Source organism: Mesocricetus auratus, unplaced genomic scaffold, assembly GCF_017639785.1.
Source record: "Mesocricetus auratus isolate SY011 unplaced genomic scaffold, BCM_Maur_2.0 Super-Scaffold_100054, whole genome shotgun sequence".
Taxonomy (NCBI): domain Eukaryota; kingdom Metazoa; phylum Chordata; class Mammalia; order Rodentia; family Cricetidae; genus Mesocricetus; species Mesocricetus auratus.
In genome coordinates, this window is record NW_024429231.1 from 3,798,740 (window position 1) to 3,819,548 (window position 20,809).

A 20,809-nucleotide genomic window follows, 5' to 3' on the forward strand; every position below is an offset into this window, starting at 1 on the left:
TATATTCTCCTTTGGCCTAGTAGCCAGTGTCTTTTCAAGGGCATCATCTTTCCCCATAATAAACATATCCATTATGATAAAATTATATTTAAGGAATTGAAGAGCTACCCTTTTATTTTCTGAAGCTGATATCATGCATTTCTGTTTACATTTGCTCCACTTAGTGTAGTGAGGCATGGACTAGTGACACATCTCATGGTCTCCAATCCTCAGTGGCACATGACCAGCTTTATGATAGTTGCACCCATAAGCAGGTTTCTGCAGTGTCTCCAGGGTGTGCTCCCTAAGACCAGCTCACTTGAGTGTTTCCAGGACACAGCTCAGATGCTTCAGGATTTGGCACAGAAGCGTCACTCCTTTGTTCTTCAAGGGATTTTCAACCAAGGATAGATGTTTCACCTTGCATTTGTTCAGGCAAGTAGCAATTACACCACAAGCCTCACTGGAGACATCACTCTTACTCAAGCTACATGTGAGGTACATGTCACAGGTTAACAATAACATCTTTAGCTAATCTATGTAAGACTACCTACTGTTCAAAAAATGCCCCGGATTCTAATACTGCACATACCAGTCCACATCTACATCATAGCCTTATTTAATTCATAAGCTTATTTATGTAACTATCATGGTAAATGCCAGAATTTTCCTGATTGGAAAAAAGACCAAGCCACTGGTTTTCAGATATGGACGATTTTACCTTCAATGATCCATTTAGAAATGTTTGGAGATGTTATTGTATGTCATAAATACCAACAGAGGGTTAAGCTGTTGAGGAAATGTAGTAGGTAGAAGCCATGTTTTTTAATGCACAGATAGTCCCCATCACTAAAATCTGGTCTGTAATCTTGTATGCCTGATTATCAATATCACACACACACCATAAACATAAAGAAGACTTTTTACAAAGAGAAAAATAACTATCATAATGAAACTCACTGTCTACAGCACGTACCATGTAAAGGAAAACACTCAAAATTCATCCTAAAAAGAGATTTTTCAAATAATTTTAGAGAAGACACTGATTTTAAACGATGCCCTGACTGGCATCAGCTCCTCCACTCTGCATGTTGGGCATAGCGGGTCAGGGATTTCAGGTGAGGTAGATGAAGAAGTGTGGGAAATAAAGCACTGTCTCCAAAGTTCTTCATGAAGGAAGAGCTGTGGAACAAGGCCAAATGGAACATTATACCAGGCTGTGTGGGTCCATGGCAGAGCAACTGCTGTAATGCTCTTCCACACTTGGCCTCACACACCGTGGTTGTTCATGCATTTTGCTTACCCCTCAATTTCTGACTTTTTATCTCCAAGTGCCAGACAAACACAGGCTCAAGCTTAAACCATCTCTCCCTTTCTTCTATTTCCCCCACTGTGTGTAACATGCAGAACATCCTAAGAAGACTGACATGCACTCTTACATTAAACATTGCATATCATGACTAACGAGGTTTCCAGCTCAACATTATCTAGGTAGGGTCCCTGAATTTGTGAGTTGCCTCCTTCAGAGTGTTATGTCTGTGGGGCATTTTCTTGATAGGTAATTGCCATAGAAACCCAGTGTGAGTAGCATTATTTTGGGGCAGGTAGGTCTGATGTGAACAAGAAAGATTGTTACAGGCCAGGGGGAGACATGACAGGGATCAGCATTCCCATGATGTTTATCACAGAAGGAGAAACCAAACCAGAGTAACACCCCATGTGTAATACAGATTCTTATATTTGTATTAATGTCTTCCCACTGTGTATCCCAGGGGAAAGGCCCATATCTCCTTAAGGACTAATGTTTTGTTGTTGTTTGAGACAGGGTTTCTCTGGGCAACCCTGGGTGTCCTGAAACTCACTCTGTAGGCCAAGCTGGACTCTGACTGAGAGATCTGTCTGCCTCTGCCTCCCAAGTGCTGGGATTAAAGTCATGTGCCACCACGTGCCAACTTAGTAAATATTAACGCCTTTTAAGGCATCACTATTTATAATGATCTTAAAGTTCCAGAAAAGTTGGTGTGACTTCTTTATGCTTTTTGTATTTATTCCTTTTCAAGGTAGGGTTAATGTAACCAAACTTATGGCCTGTCATGTTTTCTCATGATGAGAAACAGATGTCAACATGATAACTAAGAAGTCATCATTGGGATCGTCATATGACTCAGTGGTTAAGAGCACATACTGATTGCACTTGCAGAGCATTGGCGTTCTGTTCCTGGCACCCATGTTGGGCAGCTATCTGTTTATTCTGACTCTGACACCACAAGACCCCATTCAGATGCAAACATACATATAAGCAATCAAATGAACCTTTAAAATTGAACTTTTCATTAACATTCATTGCAGTCTCTAGAAATTAGTCAGTTTCTGTTGGCTGTGTATATGACAGACACACACACACACACACACACACACGCATACACATACACACACACACACACACACACACTAGATGTATAGACATTTCCAAACCACCTATAAATCTTTTTTTCTTGTATTTTCTTCTAAATTCGATACAAGCTTGCTTCACATGTCAACCCCAGCTACATCTCCCTATCCTACTGCCCTCCCCCAAGTAGCCTAAACCCCCATGCCAACTCCCCTCCTCAGGGAGGGTGAGGGCCTTCATGGGAGATTTCCAAAGTCTGTCATATCCTCCAGGGCATGGTCTAGACCTTCTTCCATGTGTCCAGACTGACAGAGTATCACTCCATTTGGAATGGGCTCCCCAAGTCTACTCATATGCCAGGGGTAAATGCTGATCTTCCACCTGAGGCCCCATAGATTGCCTAGGCCTCCTCACTGACATCCAGATTTAGGGGGTCTGGATCAGTCCCATGCTGGCCTCTCAGCCATCAGATTGGTGTCCATGACCTTTCCCTGTGGGTTTCACCAGCCTGGTCTTAACCCCTTCCCTCAAAATTCCTCTCTGTCTGCAACTGGGTTCCAGGAATTCAGTCCAGTGTTCAGCTGTGGGTGTCTGCCTCTACTTCCATCAGCCACTGGATGAAGGCTCTAGGATGGCATATAAGGTAGCCATCAATCTCATTCTTGGGGAAGGGCATTTAAGGTAGCCTCTCCACTATTGCTTAGATTGCCAGTTGTTGTCATCCTTGTAGATCTCTGGAAATCTCACCAGTGCCAGATCTCTCCTCAAACATATAATGGCTCCTTTTATTATGGTTTCTCTCATCCTGCTCTCCTCAATTCTTCCCCGACTCAACCTTCCTGCTCCCCCATGTGCTCCTCTCCCCTCCTCTTCTTACCTCTCTCTGCCTGCTCCCTCTCCCCTCCCTTCATGCTCCCAATCCATTCCGGACATCCTGTCCCTTTCCCCTCCTCCGGGGTACCATGCATATCTCTCTTAGTGTCCTCCCTATTTCCCAGACACTCTTGTGGTGGGATTGTAGGCTGGCAATCCCCTACTCCATGTCAAAAATCCATATATGAACAAGCCACCTATAAATCTTATGTGTGTGTGACATAGAAAACTTCAAATGTGTGAGTTCTGGTAATACTGTATTTGTTAAGTTGGCTTTAGTTCTTCACTGCTAAGCATTAGTCCTCTTCAAGTAGAGAAGGTATTTCATGAATTCTGTGTGAATTCAGGGAGATATTTGCAGCTCCTTAATGAGTTGGAACTACATCCATTATTATCATCATAAAATATGAGACATTTTTGAAAGATCAAGTATGAGCCATCAGCCTAAAGCCAATGCAAGGGAAGCCAATCAGTACAATGTAGTATTAACACAGCCTTAACCAAGACATGGGTTGCCAGAATCCTCTCCACTTTCATCACCAGAGCTCTAAACATGGCTAGGGATGAAGGAAAAGTGTCAGACACTGCGACAAAACTGCTCACATTTCCACCTCACCTGGCTTTGTAACATCTTTCTTCTTTGTATAAATGGAGGAACTCAAGACATGGCTGTTTAGTGTCACATAGATCCAAATGGCAGTGACAACACTCAACTGAAATCCTTCCTTGTTAAGAGAAGCTTTTCCTTTGCTAGCTGCTTTGGGTTATCCCCCGGCAGCCGCCTGGGCTCTGCCGCATTGTAGTCCCCAAATAAACACACAGGAGGCTGTATTAATTATGAAGCTGTTGGCCTTGCTTGTTTCTTACTGGCTAGCTCTGACTTAAGTAATTACCCCATAATTGTTAATCTAAGTATTTCTCTTACCGGAGAGTAGTTCCGGGCTTCCTACCCCATGGCGGTTACATCTCGAACTCTCTTGGGTTTCTCCTTCCCAGAATCTCCTGGACTCCTAATCCCACCTATCTAGATTTCTATTGGCTCAACAGTGCTTTATTAACAAATGTACAAGACTTCCCCCATCATCTCCTCTTTTCTGTTTAAACAAAAAGAAAGGTCTTAACTTTAATATAGTGAAATTATATATAACAGAACAGTTATCAAGTAAGAACATAGTTACAATATTTTAGCAAGATTTAATGAAAATATCATCCATCCCATCATTGTGAGTCCAAAGTTCTATATGTAGCTTATCTTTTATCATAACGAAGGAAAACTATAACTATCTGTTTTCAACTCTATCAAAGACCACAGAAGGATAATATATAAACACTAGGATTGACAGAGACATCTTACTGCCTGGACAGTCACCCTAAGTTCGTCTGTATTGTCAGGGCATCCATCTTCAGCCCATAGGCCACAATGTGTCTGGAACACTTCTCAGCAAAGCAGGAAATTTCAAACTGTCCATCTGCATTGGCAGTCTGTCAGTCATTTCTCTGTGTCCTGCAGAAAGTCTCGTAGACTCTTCCAATGAAGCAGGAACCCTGTAAGACTGAGTTCAGCAGTCACTTTCCTGTGGGTCCTGCATGTCCAGATTATACAACAACAGTAAAGCAGTACAGGCAAGAGCAGTTACTTGCCCAAATTGATAATCTTGCCATGTTGAAAGCAAACTCCATAACAAGTTTCTTCGATGCCCAACTTCCTCTCAGAAGTAATTGGTGCTGCCAGGAGCAGACATTTCTCATTGTCAAAAAAAACACTAAACCATTTTAAATGCCATTTTCTGAAGGTCTTTGAAAGGTTTGAAGACTGTTTATGTCAAATATATTTCTGTATATCTAGAACACCTAACTTACCTAACTAAAAATTCTGACTATTATAAGTAACTATCTATAATCTTTATTTAATTAAGCATTATGTTTTAAAAGATCAGTATAAGCACAATAGTTAAAAAAGAGGAGAAATATACACATCACAAAATTGACCTTGACTTGGTATCAATAAATGAAAAGCAATACCCATAATATAATTCCCCTTTTTACCATTAAAAAGAGATTGGTTGTTATCATTAACCAATTATAAACAATCCCATTTAAATGAAAACAAAGGTTTATAAACAAGATGTTAAGGCCATTAATATTGAGGGATATTAATGACCATTGATTGCTCATCCTTCTTCGATTTGCAGTGGTTGTTGTTGTTGGAATTATGTGTGGAATTTCACCCCTTTGTTCTTTTGGCTGTTGGTAGAGAGGGATTCTCTAATGCCTATGTTTTTCTGGTTGTAGTTAGCTTCATTGGGTTGGAGTTTTCCTTCCAAAATTTTCTGTAGGGCTGGGTTAGTGGATACGTATTGCTTGAATCTAGTTTTGTCATGGAATATCTTGTTTTCTCCTTCTATATTGATTGAGAGCTTTGCCGGGTATAGTAGTCTGGGCTGGCATCCATGGTCTCTTAGTGTAGGTAGAATATCTAACCAGGACCTTCTGGCTTTCAGAGTTTCCATGGAGAAATCAGGTGTAATTCTGATAGGTCTACCTTTATATGTTACTTGACCTTTTTTCTTATCTGCTCTTAATATTCTTTCTTTATTCTGTATGTTTAGGGTCTTGATTATTATGTGGCGAGTGGATTTTTTTGTGGTCCAATCTATTTGGTGTTCTGTAGGCTTCTTGTACCTTCATTGGCATGTCTTTCTTAAGGTTGGGAAAGTTTTCTTCTATGATTTTGTTGAATATGTCTTCTGCCCCTTTGAGGTGGATTTCTTCTCCTTCTTCTATACCTATTATCTTAGGTTTGGTCTTTTCATGGTGTCCCATATTTCCTGGATGTTTTGTGTTAAGGATTTGTTGGATATAAGGTTTTCTTTTGTTGATGTATCCATTTCTCATAGTGTATCCATTATTATCATCATAAAATATGAGACATATTTGAAAGATCAAGTATGAGCCATCAGCCTAAAGCCAATGCAAGGGAAGCCAATCAGTGCATTGTAGTATGAACACAGCCTTAAGCAAGACATGGGTTGCCAGAATCCTCTCCACTTTCATCACCAGTGCTCTAAACATGGCTAGGGATGAAGGAAAAGTGTCAGACACTGCGACAAAGCTGCTCACATTTCCACCTCACCTGGCTTTGTAACATCTTTCTTCTTTGTATAAATGGAGGACCTCAAGACATGGCTGTTTAGTTTCACATAAATCCAAATGGCAGTGACAACACTCAACTGAAATCCTTCCTGACTATGCCATCTAAACACTCAAGCATAGACATATAAGATTTTAGGAAACACCTTGCTGGAGAGAGAAATCAGTGGGTAGAAGTTTTCTGTACAAGCATGAGGAACTGAGTTCAGATGCACAGATGGACATAAAAGACTGGGCATGGCTGCATGAGGCTGTTGCCCCAGGATGAGAAAGGGGAAACATTTAGATCCTGAATTCGTACTGGGCTCTTAGCTTGATTAAGATGGTGAGCTTCAAGATTGCTGAAAGATTGTCTCAAGGGATTAAGATGAAGGACAATAGAGAAGGACCCCACATCTTCCTCTGACTTCTTCATGAATTCATAAGGATACAACGTGCACACAAGCACACCTATAAAATAGTGCCCGGACACTAAGGCAGAACTGAAAGTACTGAAGATGAGGTTCAGAGATGTACTCATATCTTCTCTTGTTTAAAGTCTTCCAAGTCACCGTCTTCTGGGCTATAAATTTCTGAAACAATTCTGTGTTGTATATGCAGATGAAGTTTCTTTAATTTTTGAGATTTCAGCAGATAGATTGTAGCCACTGACAATTCATCAGCACTACTAATATCAACAGTCTTTTCTTCAAATAGATCCATTGCTTGTGTTTCAAATCGTTCTTCCTGGTTATCAAGAGGCCATCAAACAGCCTCTGAGGAGTCATCAGTTTCCCCCTGCACTCTCCTTGACTCAAACTTTTAAAGCATTTGAGGACTTCCTGTCTCCTCCCCTTGATGGTATAAAACCAAAGTGTGGTTTCAGCATGGCAGCAACTTTTTCAGTGTCAATTCCAGACACAAATATCCTAGTCATGAACCATTGGGTGTCAAAACCAGCGATAGTTTGTATTAGAAGTTGGGGTGGGCTCCTATATCCCATCCTAGAACCTTCATCCAGTGACTGGTGGAAGCAGAGACAGATAGCCACAGCTAAACACTGAACTGAATTCCTGGAACCAAATAACAGAGATGGAGGAGTGGTGAGCAAAGAGGTCAAGACCATGATGGTGAAACCCACAAAGACAGCTGACTGGATAAGGGGGAGCTCTTGAATCCCAGACTGATGTCTGAGAGGCCAACAGTGGACTGATCCAGACTCCCTGAATATACTGCCAGTGAGGAGGCCACAGAAATCACTGGGGCCTTGGGTGGTAGATAAGTGTTTACCATGGCTTATGAATGTTCTTTGGGAGCCCATTCCAAATAGAGGGATGCTCTCTCAGCCTGGACACATGGGTAAGGGCCTAGGTCCTGCCCTGGAAGAAATTACAGACTTTGGAGATCCCCACAAGGAGAGCCTCACCCTCCCTAGGTAATGATGTGGGAATTGGTTGGGGGCCTGGGAGGGCTGGTGGAGGGATAAAGGAGGTGCAGTGGGAGAGGTAGCTGATATTAACATGTGAAGCACTCATGTTTATAATTTAAATAAAAACATATATTGAGGGAGAAAATGAAGTTGGGGTAGGCTTCCAAGGATGGGGTGATGCTTATCTTTCTCTTGTCTGAGGAAATAGAACAGGGCAACAAAATAAGTGTAGGATTGTAAGATGTAAAGCAGTCACTTATATTGAGAAAATTCATTTCCAGCCATACTGTCTGCTCAGGTGCATATACCCCATTCCTCCTGACATCCTCAGAGTTAAACGCAAATATCCGTTTACAGATTTCCTCAACAGCCAAGGTACACTGGGTCTTAAATTGGGCTCTGTTTTCTTTAGATGGACAGTTGACATACTCTGATCTGAATGAGGTCATTGTAAAGCTTGTGTACAAAGCTGAATCTGGGTCACAAATTAAGTTTATTTCCTCTCTCCTGTTACACTGCCACTTTAAAGTACTACAGACCACCCGCATATATAAGGATTGCAGCCTATAGAGAACACTGGTTTACTGGTTTGTAAATAATTAAAATGTCTAAGCCATTCTCAATATTCCTTAAGAAGAACACACACAGAAAACAAAAAGAAGAACACACAATATGACTTTATAATCAAGTTAGTGAATCCTCTAACAATTATGTTCCTTGGATACCGCCACAAAAGATAGATTTTTGGTTTACTTGAGTGACCTAATTCAAGGAGCAGAGAGGATTCTGGGAAGATTATTTTCTATAGCAAACTGCTCAAGACAATTTGTGTCAGCATCCTCTTCCTCCAATCACTGCACGAGTTTGTCTGGGACATGATTCTCCTAGGATGATCTAAGACATTGTCCAGCAACTCTGAAGACTCAGACAACTTACTTAAGACGAGCTTAACTCTGTGATATTGTTAAGAGAGATGAGTGAGAAGAAAACATACTGAAACCTGTTCTGCCATAAGTCTTCTGACACCTAATCCAACATTGCTTTTCTTAAGAAAGTGCTTTTTCCTTATACTTCATTACCTAGGACTACTGCAGTTACTGACTGGTGATTAAATACTTCTTGCAATGCTCACGTGGTATGCTGTATTGGCATATGAAGGTAGTTCTCCCAGATTCCTATGTATCTAAATATAGTGTTCATAATGTCTTTGTATGGACTTCGTTTAGCTGAGTTTGATGAAATCAGAACACAAGGAAGTTAGGTCTAGGATATCCCTATGAATGAATCACAGATTTTCTTAAATACATATCTAGAGTGTTCTACATATCTGAATGACCAGTTAGGCCATGGGTCCCAAGGAAAGGACAGAAGGAGAAGAACCACCCACTCATTTCCCTGTAGCAAGTTTCCATTTCTCTTCAACTGATACAGATTTTACTTCCTGTTATACAACAAACAATGGGTGGGCCTCACTGAAACCCAATCAATGAACTTGTTCTTTCTACATCTACACATCTAGAAAGACACCTCTGCTGTATGCTTGTGAACATGTGTTGCAAGTGTTAACTTACTCAAATCACTGTCATAAAGGGGTATATGGATATTTTAGGACCTATAGAAGAGAACGGAAGACTTCAGATGAGAGGGGTAATTAAATCAAAGGAAACACTTGGACCCCTCTACAGTCAATAGTCTCCATATGTAGGGCCTCTTCTGTACCTACACAAAACCTCAATGCAAATGAAGTCTACTTTCACTTTCCCTGGAAAATTTCCTCCCTGCATATTCTTTAATTCATGGATAAAAATAACTCACTAGATGGCCAGCTTCATCTTGGTACACATCTGTGGCCTGAATTCCAGACAATCAGTTGGCAATTTCTCCCCATCCAGGGTGATAATGTATTTAATATATTGCCTGTAAAACATTATGAGAAAACTGGAAACTCACCTCTGAGTGACAGTTACTGTACAGCATGAATTCTAGGTAATGCATTATAAATTTGAAAAGGGCTGGGTATTTCCCCATGCCAAATCCTTGAGTGTTTCATGTGTACTTAACTTTATGAGTGAGGGCTCAGAATAGTGTTACTCAAGTGTAAAAATTTTATGCCTTCAGCAAGTCTTTTACAAGTCACCCTATTTGTAAGTTTTTTGTTAGATTTACATATTTATAATTCCATGTTTATTCAAAGCAAAATTTGATTCAGGCAAAAAGAAAGAGTGAAACAAACTTTGGGCTTATGATGATCATTGTCTTCCACAAAGGGGCAGCAGATGCCCTCTTTGGCTGGTCAATCTGCATCTTACAAGTACAGATTATACCTACATTCCTGTGGTAAAAATGCTGACAAACATTACGTGATTTCAGGCTTCAGATCCTCACAGAAAAAGGTCAACATTGACTAGAAAAGTTCAGATCTACATAGGAAGAGAGACACTGCTTCTCTGTCCATGGAGCCTTCACAATGAAGTTTGACCTTAATCATGTGGTCCCTGCTCTCTTAAGTACTTGCAACTCACACATACATCTTGCTGTTCCCATGCCCTGCTGGCACAGTGAAATTTGAGCCCACAGGAATCTGGAATGACAGGGCAAGAGACACAAAGAACAGACAGCAAGACAGACCTTCCAATGAAACAGCAAGATTTTATTTTTCTCAGGCTTATTATATAGAGGTTTAGGGTGACAAAGCTAGGTAGGGTGGAGTAACCAAAGGAGAGGGGTGGTTACCTAGTAACCGGGCCACTGAACATAAACAGCTAACAGGTGTTGGCAAGGTTAAAGGGTCGCAGAGGACGGAGTTAAGTGACCTAATGGTGGAATGTTTCCTTTTTGCCATTGGCTATTTCTTTGAGCCCAAGTTCTATTCATTAGGAAGATGGGAAGGGTATGGACTAGTCTTTGAAAAGGCTGACAATATTTACAAGAGGTTCTAAATAATAATAATCACTCCCCACACTCCCATCCTTTGTCCTTACCTTGGGCAGCTTCTTTCCTGAACTGGAACCACCTTTGGCTGTCAACCAACTCCCAGGAACTAGAAGCACAAAATGATGACAAGGAAAGGTTTCATCCTCTGCTTTGTCCAGGAAAACACAGGATGAATATGCCATTTCTAGGGGTGAAGGATGTTGAGCACTCCTTGCATTCCAGTAACAAATCCAACTGGATTTTATACATAATCCCACACACATGGAAACAGGTGATACAGTGAATTTTAGGGAGCTATGTATGCCCCGTTTCCACATGTTTCAATAGAATCTCACTGTTTGGACCATTACTTTAAAGCACATTGCATTCCAATTTTGCCAGCCGAACTACAACCGTATAGGAAGTTTCCAGAGAGACATGTGGGGGTTTTATAACCATTGTAGATCTCTGCAGTCTGTCTGTAGTAGGCTGGCTCCATGCTTCCCTGAATTCACACAAATGCACACAACAAATATCCATGCTAAAATGCTGCCTCCAGTTGATTCTAATCCACTTAGTGGGTTCATGAAAGAGACAGAGCATGAAACTCAACTAGTGAATACTGGTGGGGGAAAAGAATCTGCAAAGAGCAAATGTAGGAAAGTTCTGACGACTCAATTGGGCAGTTAGTTCCTTCTGAGATGGCAGGTTGGTGGCTTTTGTGCTTTGTTGAGGAGTCATGGCTGGGTCAGAGTGACAGATGTATATATACTATCACTCAGCTGGTGGAGGAATCCCCATTTGATCTTGCATAATCCCATTTGGCCATAATTTAGCTTTCAGAACATAAAGATTTGTCTTCACACAGATCTGCTTTTCCAAGATTATGCAATCCAGCCATTTTGAGGATGTAGCACCTTAAGGCTTTCAGAGTCTTTTCCATCCTGACTGGGAATAATCAGGATGAGTAGTTTCCATCCAGTGATGTGGTACAGATATATAAGGAAGGGAATTAACATTGGAAAAAGAAATATGGATATGTAGTACCCATGGGTCACACGGCAAATCCAAAGGCTGAGCTAATGTCCTTTCAGAGCATAGTTCAGAAGAAATCTGGGCCTCGGAAACAGGTGAAAGGGAGGCAGAAACTGACTTTTATCATCCACATGGGTGGACTCAACACTGGGAAAGGACTTCTCCAGATTCAGGTGTATTTATTCAAGAGCAGTTTAAATTCAGATACTGTCACATGCCTGGAACATGAAACAACAGTATAGGAATTTGCTTCAAAGGTGTAAAGAAACGATACACCATAAGCATGCATGAGGAAATCCCACTGACTGCTAAGTTATTTGAACTGTGGGTTCAGGCAGAAAGTGATGAAGCACAACACAGGAATGCTGGGAGATAATATCAGCAAACAGCTCTGGAGCTAGAGAAGCAACACTAGGTTTTGCTACCTGAGTTTATTTTAAAAGAAAACCATATAGGCCTTGGGGCACAGCTGCAGTTTATTTTGTCTCCCCACGCCTATAATCAAAAGAAGAAAACGAATGTATTGACTTCCCTAGAGAATGAAGGGGCATCGCTGCTACATGGCAAGGGTGATGAGGGCATCACATTCATTCCTCTGTTCTATAGGACCCTGGGCTGGAGCCTGAGGACAGCAGTGGAGCCAAAAAGAGCCCAGCCAGAAAGAAATACCTCAGATTTGTTCCTGAAACTGATTGTTACAAGAAGAGGCATGTGAATATTTCACTGGAGACACAAGCTCATGTAACAAACCGTGTAAGCTGGAAGATGGTGAATAACAGCCAGAAGAAGGAATAGCAGCTGAGGAGAATGGAAGTGAAGAGCTTCCTGTTTGATGCAGACAGGGTGGTGTGGTGGTGGGGATGCTGCTAAAAGCGATGCAGGATGAAGCATCCAGGCAAGGGTGGGCACACGTTTGAGAATAGTTGTCTTAGAGCCTTTGCGAGTGATGCCTTTTTCTAGGTTGGTCCTGCATCTTAGTCATTTATTGGCACTATGACATGAGAGATACAAGGGAAAAGGCTGTCAAATGATTTTCATCTCTTGGTACTTTTCCAAAGCAATGCCATGCCACATTTGACTCCTCCTTGCATGACTTCCATTCCTTGGGAACGGGATTATCTGGTGGCCTGAGGTCTGGCTGGCTAGGCACATATTTTTCTAGCAATAGGCAGTGAGCAGCAGCTACAACCTCCCAACTCTCAGGCTGTGAACCTGCTTGGGAAATTGCTTTATGGAGGACTTCATATAAAGCCTGCACTCCTTCTCTTCTGACTTCCTTGGATTAGTTGCAATGATTATGTACTGACCTCCTCAGTCATTCTATACTCAAAATTCACTTCCCATAGAACCACTCTTTTGACCCACCCTCCTCCTCTTTTAATTTTGTTTTATATGGTTTGTATTTTTCTGGCTGTGTGTACATGCAGCACATGCTTGTCTTGTGCCCATGGAGTTCAGCAGAGGGTGTCAGTTCCCCTGGAACTGGAGTTATAGATGGTCATGAGACAACATGTGATAACTGGGAATTGAATCTGGGCCCTTTGAAAAGCAGCCAGTGCCCTTAACTGCTGAACCATCTCTCCAGTTCCTGCCCTCTTCTTTGATAGAAATATTAGAAGAGAAATGAGTTCTTCGCTAGCCATTAAGAAGAGCTCTTCCCATGATCATTTCTTTATTAACAATAGTTTAATAACTCTTTGGGGATTTTATCCAATGCATTTTACTCATTTTCACACCTCATCCTTAAATCCACTCTCACCTCCCTACCCACCCAACTTAAAGCTTTCTTCTTCTTCTTTCCCCATTCATGAAGTAAGTCCTGTTGAATGAGACAACTATATTTGGAGATGGCATCTGCCCTAGAGGTTGGTCAACAAGGGGTTATATCATTGAACAAATCTGACCCTTCCTCTACTAGCAGCAATCAAATGTGAATGTCTTCTCAGCTAGGACTGGAATTTCGTGCACACCTCTCCCCTCCATGCTGGGGTTTTGTCTTCTTTGAGTTTACTCAGGCCTTTTTCAGTTTCATATTGCTGTGAGTTCACCTTTGCAACTGCCCTGATGTGTCTGGAAAACTTTCATTTCTTCAAGTTAAACATCACCTCTGCCTCTTACATTCTTTCTGGCCCCTATTCCTAGAAGAACCTGAGCCTTGTGGGATGGGTTGTGATAGACATGTTCAGGGAGTTTTTTTTCCTTTTCTCATTTTTTTAATTAGAAACAAGCTGGTTTTACATGTCAATCCAAGTCCTTCTCCCTCCCCACATTCAAGCCTGTATCCCATCCCATTTCTGCTCTGCAAGGAGGGTGAGGCCTTCCATGGGAGATCTTAAAAGTCTCTCACATCATTTAGCATGCGTACTAGAGCCTACCCCCATGGGTCTAGGTTGAGAGAGTGTCCTAAATGTGTAGTGGGCTCCAAAGTCCATTCAGGTATTAGTGAAAATACTGATCGACTCACAGAAGCCCCATAGATTAACCAGACCTCCAACCAACATCCTCATTCAGAGATTATGGAAGAGTACTATGCTGACTTCCCAGGTATCAATTTGGTGTCCATGAGCTTCCCCATGTTCAGGTCAGCTGTTTCTGTAGGTTTCTCTAGCCTGGTCTTGACCCCTTTTCTCATCACTGCTCTCTCTCTCTGCAACTGGATTCCAGATTTCAGCTCAGTGTTTAACTGTTGGTATCTGCTTCTGCTTCCATCATCTACTGGATGAAGTCTTTGGGATGACATATAAGGCAGGTTTCAATTGCAGTATCTGAGAAGGGCATTTAAGATAGCCTCTGTACTGTTGCTTAGATTTTTAGTAAGGTTCATACTTGTAGATCTCTGGATATTTCCCTAGAGCCATTTAAAACTATGATGGCTCACTCTATTATGATATCTCTTATTTTGCTCTCCTATATTCTACCCCTGACTCGATCTTCCTGCTCTCTCATGTCCTCCAGTTCCCTCCTTATCTTCCCTTCTCTTTCTCCTAACTCCCTCTCCATCCCCCCATGCTCTCAATTAGCTCAGAAGTTCTTGCCCCATTCGCCTTCTCTGTGGGACCATGTATGTCTTTCTCAGTGTCCTCCTTGTTTCCTAGTTTCTCTGGCAGTGTAAATTGTAGGCTGGTACTCTTTTGATCCATGTCTAAAATCCATATATGAGTGAGGACATACCATGGTTGTCTTTTTGTGATTGGGTTACCTCACTCAGGATAGTTTCTTCTAGTTCCATCCATTTGCCTGTGAATTTCCAGATTCCATTGTTTTATTCTGCTGAGCAGTACTGTGTTGAATAAATGTGCCACATTTTCTCCATCCATTTTACAGTTGAGGAGCATCTGTGCTGCTTCCAGTTTCTGGTTTTTGCAAGTAATGCTGCTTTGAACATGGTTAAACAGATATCCTTGGTGTATGAATGTGCATCCTTTGGGTATATTCCTCAGAGTGGAATTGGTGAATCATGTGATAGAATGATTCCCATTTCCCTGAGGAAGTGCCATACTGATTTCCAAAGTGAATGTATGAGTTTGTACTCCCACCATCAGTGGAGAATTGTTCCCATTTCTCCATAGATTAGGTGTTCATAAATGTATGGGTTAATATCAGGGTGTTCAGTTTGATTGCACTGATCTGCCTGTCTATTTTTGGGCCAATACAAAGCCATTTTCAGGACTACAGCTCTATAATAGAGCTTGAAGTCAGCGTGCTGATGTTTCCTGAGGTTGCCTTGTTGAACAGGGATGTTTTGGCTATCCTGGATGTTTTGTTTTTCCATACATGTTGATTATTGTTCTTTCAAGGTCTGTGAAGAATTGTGCTTGCAATTTAATAGGGGTTTCATTGAATGTTTAGATTGCTTTGGGCTGGATTGCCGTTGTTAGTATGTTGATCCCACCTATCAAAGAGCATGGGAGATCTTTCCATTTCCTGGTGTCTTCTTTCTTTCTTTAAAGACTCAAAGTTCTTGCAATACAGATCTTTCACTTGTTTGGTTAGTATTACCCGAATATATTTTATGTTGTCTATGACAACTTTAAAGGGTGATGTTTCTCTGATTTCTTTCTCAGCCCATTTATCATCTGTATATAATAAGGCAAATGATTTTATTGAGTTAATCTTGTATCCTGCCACTTGGCTGAAAGTATTTATCAGCTGCAGGAGTTCTCTGGTTCAGTTTTTTTTGGATCAGTTATGTAAACTATGATATCATCTGCAAATAGTGAAACTTTGATTTCTTCCTTTCCAATTTGTATCCCCCTTGATCTCCTTTTATTTTCGTATTGCTCTAGCTAGAACTTCAAGTACAATATTGAAAAGGTACAGAGAGAGTGGACAGCCTTTACCTGTTCCTGGTTTTAGTGGAATCACGTTGAGTTTCTGTCCATTTAGTTTGATGTTTGTTGTTGGTTTGCTGTATATAACTTTTATTATATTTCTGTATGTTCCTGTTCCAAGACCTTTATCATGAATGGGTATTGGATTTTGTCAAAGCTTTTCTCATCATCTAGTGAGATTATCATGTGATTTTTGTTTTTCAGCTTGTTTATATGGTGGATTACATTGATAGATTTTCGTATGTTGAGTCATACCTGCATCCCTGGGATGAAACCTACTTGATCGTGGTGAATGACTGTTATTAGGTGTTATAACAGTAGAATATACAGCATATACTTTACGATAGTCAGTCTTTAATATTTCCCAAGCCCCACATCTTCATACGTTTTTTTACTTCTGTGCTCATTGTTTCATAGCTCTGAACTAATGTTAAGACAAACACAATAGAGTTCCTTGTGGGAGACTATGAGTAGAAAGCAGATAGACTCTGGACTGAGCAATGGACATGGGAGATGTGAAGAACTTCAAGCTGTGTCTCCATAGATCAGTCCATGCTCATTCTTTTCTACAGCCTGGTGCACTATCAGATTTACATTATTTCAAATAACATTTTGATGATCTTCTTTTCCACATTTATACTGAATGAGTAATAATACTAACCCAAGTTGTCATCAGTAACAACTATCCAGTGAAAATGGCACTATGCTTTCACCTTAATAAGATGTGAATGGCAGCTGTTTTTATTTTGCAGAGGAAAAATCAGATTAACCATTTGTATGAAAGGCTGAAAACCTGCTTTGATGCTACTTACTAAGCACTAATAGCTGGGTAACTTCCTGCATTTGTACATTCCTGTTCTATAAGTAGCCAAACTCTACTTTTATATTAAGAAACAACTTGTATCAAATAATTTTTCTTCAAAAATGTTCAGTATCACTATGAGAGAGAGAGAGAGAGATAGAGAGATAGAGAGAGAGAATAAGGTAAAAACTTTAGAAAAGTCATTAAGAGTTGTGCTGTCAGATCTCAGCACACATATGGCAGCTCAGAATTACAATGACTCCAGCTCTATGAAATCCAACATCTTTTCTGAACAATGGGGGGATGCACATTCTCACATCTATATAAATAAAAATAAAAAACTTTTAAGATAGTAAGCATTTAATTTATCTCATTAAAGAATCACTTGTATAGCCGGCCATTGGTGGTGCATGCCTTTAATCCCAGCACTCAGGAGGCAGAGGCAGGTGGATCTCTGTGAGATCGAGGCCAGCTTGGTTTACACAGCGAGTTCCAGGACAGGCTCCAAAACAAAACAGAGAAACCCTGTCTCGAAAAACCAAAAAAAATTAATAATCATCACTTGTATGCTGTAATTATGTTTTATCATTTGATTCTCTTAAATAATAAGATTTGTATAACAGTTGTCACATTAAAAGTGACTTTCTCTTTATATGACCCTTGGAACCGGAAGGCAGTGAAGATAAAGCAGTCAAAGAAGACAGCAAATAGACTGATGTCATTCAGGAACCTTGTTAAACTCAGTTAAAGCACTTTTGCCACCTTTTTTTTTTGGTTTTTCGAGACAGGGTTTCTCTGTAGCTTTGGAGGCTGTCCTGGAACTCACTTTATAGACCAGGCTGGCCTCGAACTCACGGAGATCTGCCTGCCTCTGTCTCCCGAGTGCTGGGATTAAAGGTGTGTGTATCGATGGAAAATGTGTATCTATCTATTCTCTCTCTGAGCACTGTTTACTTGCGACAGCTCCCAATGCTGCATATAGGCAAGATGCTGTCCAAAGCCATTTCCTCTTCAGCCTGGGAACTCTGTGCTACATTTCTGGCTCTCTTGCATAGAGATACAGTCACATGACCAACAAACAATGAGCAGAGATGATGTGTGTCACTTTTAAGACTGACCCTAAAACCTGCCACGCAATTTTCTTCTTCCCCTTACCTCCCAGTTGTTTGAACAGAGCGACTTCAGTGAAATCCAGATGTAAATTCTGAATCGCATTGTGAACAGCTTCCCTGTGACTTGAGAGAGTATTAAAATCCTGTTATGTAAGCTCGCAGAGACATGAGGGTTATTTGTTACAGCCACTGGCATTTCACATCTGTAAAAAAAAGTGACTTTCTCTAGGAGCCTGCATTATAAGCACACGAATTAGTACACATAAAATGATCATTCTGGACGGATTTTTATTTATGCCACTTTTCTTTGTCTCAAGTACTTATTAAGATATATTGCATCTTGCAAACTCAACTTTGTGGGTTTTTTCTCACATTTATACAGCCATCTGCAGTTACTATGAGAAATTTGTCAGAAAAAAATAACAAAATATTTGAAGCACCAATGGTTCTCTTGTCTGTACTGAGATTTTTTCTGTTTTTGTTGACATAAGGGTCTCACCATGAAACCCAGATTGGCTCAAAAGTTCTGATGTGTTTGTCTCTTCCTTTTGACTTAGGTGGGATAACAGACATCTGCAACCATGCCAACAGTAAATTTTTCCTATTGCTGCAGTGAAAATAGTAATAAGCCACACTTCCTTAATCACCCTTTCTCCAACCACGGTGTTTACAGAATGGGTTTTGGAAAACTCATCTCTGTATTTGACATGACTTAGTAACCAGGTATTACCTGCATGAGCCAAAGTATTTGAAGATTGAATGCAGAAGGATAAATGCTAATGTATAATGATAATAAATTTAATCTGAAAATAGAATGAGGTAGATGAAATTTAGTGAACCGTTTACTGGTTGAATAGTGTACATCAGAGGAATCAAAGTCAATATTACCCATTTTTAATTTTGTATACTCCTGTGGTGTTGAGACTGAAAGTACAGGCTAGATGGTTCAACAAATTCAGTTTCTGAAGTTGTATCTCAGAAAGAAAGGAAGAAAGAAATGAAGGGAGGAATATAGTAAGTAGGAAAGAAAGAATGGAAAGAAGGAATGAGTCAAGGAAAAAAGGAAGGAAGGAAGGATTCTGCCTGATCCATAGTCAGATTATCATTGGGATCCAAGGCTATTAACTAATTCCTGACAAGAGATATGTAACTTCTAAAACATCAACATTTTCTCCCGAAATTGAAAACTACTCTCCAGTAGTTGTATTTAGACATCTCAGACCACCAGGTATTAAGTGTCACACGAGGTGTATTGACAAAGTGTTTCCTATTCAATTTAATCCTTGTAAGTTTGTTCTAACGTGGCCTGTAGGAGAAATATATCCATTTAAATAAAATCACTCTTCTGAACACTAGAAAATGTGAATGACAGTGTCCTCAAGTGCTGCTGAGAACTACGAGTCATGTATTTCCTGATTCAGTAGGATTTACTTCTTCCTTCTAGACCCACCTCTGACAACGTGACTTTGTTACTTCACAGTGGAACAGGTCTGAGAATATTGTTTGATATCAGCTTAACATAGGAGGTGCTGGGTTAAAGGAAGGTAAGTGTGTTACTTATTCTTCTCACTTTTCTCACAAAACCCATGGTCAAAACAGCTGAAAGAGAAGGGAGATTCATTTGAATCACAATACACAGATAGTTCAAAAAGAAAACAGTGAGTTGTCATTGATGCAGAAGCTGATCGCTCACAAAAATTCTCAACATCAGTGCTGGGAGAAAATTGGACCCTAAATGGAATGGTTATCTCATACCTCTGAGATCTAGAAAACATTTTAGAAGGTTGTCAGGAAATATGTAGGAGCTGAGACTGTGGAGAATGGCAGCAGCAACAACAAACAGTTTTGCAAATGACAGAGCAAATGTGACCCACACAAGACCTGCACAGGGCTGGGCTTGTCAACATTCATCATGGATGATATGGGTTCCCCAGGCCTACTTCCACCTGAGGGACAATAGTTTCTTAATGATTGCTCAGGAATGTGTGGCGTTTTCTTTAGTGGTGCAGCCCCTGACAAATTGCCCTTTTCTCAGAAAATGACATCCTGAACACACTTAGGCAAGAAACTCTAACTTGACTTAGAAAGTTATACATTACAGAAGACATGACAGTAGAAAGGGATGGTTGTTTCAGCAAGAGAGGGAGAAGTGTGAGAAAACGCAGTAGGAATACTATCTAAATTTATTATATAGTATCTGAAACTGTCACACAAAAAGAATAAAGGTGTGGTAATATATTATTTGTGATTTATTAAAGCTTGCTTGAGGATTCCAAAAGCAAAGTAAGCCACAAACCGTAGAAATCAGGCATAGACCCTTCATCCCAAGACTGTAATTCCAAGGTTACCCAGATCTACACAAGGTTGATGCAGTCCTAAAGAGAAACAGCTGACAAAAAGATGATCTCAGCAACTGGAATTACACGCCTTTAAACCCAGCACTAGAGGGGTATAAAAGATAAGAGCAGGATCTTTAGTAGAGTACCAGGGATTCATTCTCCAGCCACATTGAGGATAGGAAGTCATTGAAGTCTCAGGATTTTCTAGCCACACTGAGGAGAGGTTATAGTCTGATGGTTGGTGGAGCCAGGATAGTCTTTCATTCTGAGGTAGAGTAAGAGATAGTGTCAACTGCTTTGCTTTTCTAATCTTCAGCTTGAAGCTCAAACCCCCAAATCAGTCTCTGGGTCTTTTGTTTATCATGCTGCAGAAAAGGGAAAAGGAAAGGAGGAAGCAAGGGAGGAAGTCAGGGAAGGAAGGAACAGTGGAGGAAGGAAAGAAGGGAGGAAGAAAAAATAGTGGGCCAAGGCAAGA